Raw genomic sequence first — 1203 nt, 5'->3', positions numbered from 1 at the left:
TAAAATAGCAGTGATCCAATATTGCCAAACGTCATGACCCCCTTCGTCAGCCAAAGCCCTGCTCATGAAAGCATCCCCAAGGGATTTATATAAAGAATGTCTTTAAAGATATGGAGTTTCCTTCCCCTTTTCCTTTTTCCCTTGCAAATTCACACACCACACACACGTGCAAATGTTGGTATCATGAGTACGTCATTAATCCAATCCCGATGGGCCCAGCGATAAGTGGAAACCCCCTATGCCGGGCCTATGTAATATTGCATCGGGAACGTCACACGGTGTCTCGCCCCGTCATTGGGCATTTAGCCGTGTCACACGGGTGTGACACACCATCATCACAGGGTTAATATCTAACATAATTTGATGCATAATTGCATTAAATCACACACAATTGGGGAAGTGGTTCCTTAACACCATTTAGGATAATAAGACACTTCCATTCCTTTGCTGATCATTTAATGTCTCTAATGGAGCTCCTCTCTGTGACTGACATGTGGTGGTTCAGAGATGATGAAGAGTGGTGGGGAGATGAGGCCTCACTCCACTACACATGACAAGTTTGATATGTGTTCTGCCTACCCATCAAGGCCGTTGTGTGTGGTGAGGCAGATCAGTGGGCTGCTATAATAAAATGTGTATGTTTACATGTAATTATGTCAAGATATTGTCAAACTGCAGGTTGTGGTTGTGAGGGTGCCATCTCTACCCCTCCACCCAGTGTGATGAGATATAATCATGCCAGTTTGGTTCATGAATAAAGAATGGACAATAAGGTAACTACTACAAAAACATGGGCATAAGTCTGTGCTGCTTAATCTGTAGAAGAATGTCATAAAAGGCAATCAAAATTTTTTCATATCCAGCATGGTATAAAAATGAAAACAGCTCAGACTTTGCCAGTTATCTATTAAAATTTTAATAGCATACTTCTTGGGCGGCAAAACCCGCATGGAACTGTGCTATTCACAAGTATACATACAATTATGTACGGCATTTATCCAATAAAAAATGAGTTCACTTGCAGGATGCAGATATACAGACCATTACTAGAGTTCATCCTATGCTCTCTATGCTAAACTCCAATAAGTGACATCACTACGTTCAGGTAAAAATAGACAAATATTATGGAACACATACTTATGCAGTTATGCACACTAGAGTCTCAAAAAGGACATTTTGACTCTCCTGGGTTGGAGGATATTG

Source organism: Penaeus japonicus, unplaced genomic scaffold, assembly GCF_977035675.1.
Source record: "Penaeus japonicus unplaced genomic scaffold, GWHDUDI00000001_assembly GWHDUDI00000022, whole genome shotgun sequence".
Classification (NCBI taxonomy): Eukaryota; Metazoa; Arthropoda; class Malacostraca; order Decapoda; family Penaeidae; genus Penaeus; species Penaeus japonicus.
This window is presented reverse-complemented; position numbering follows the sequence as displayed.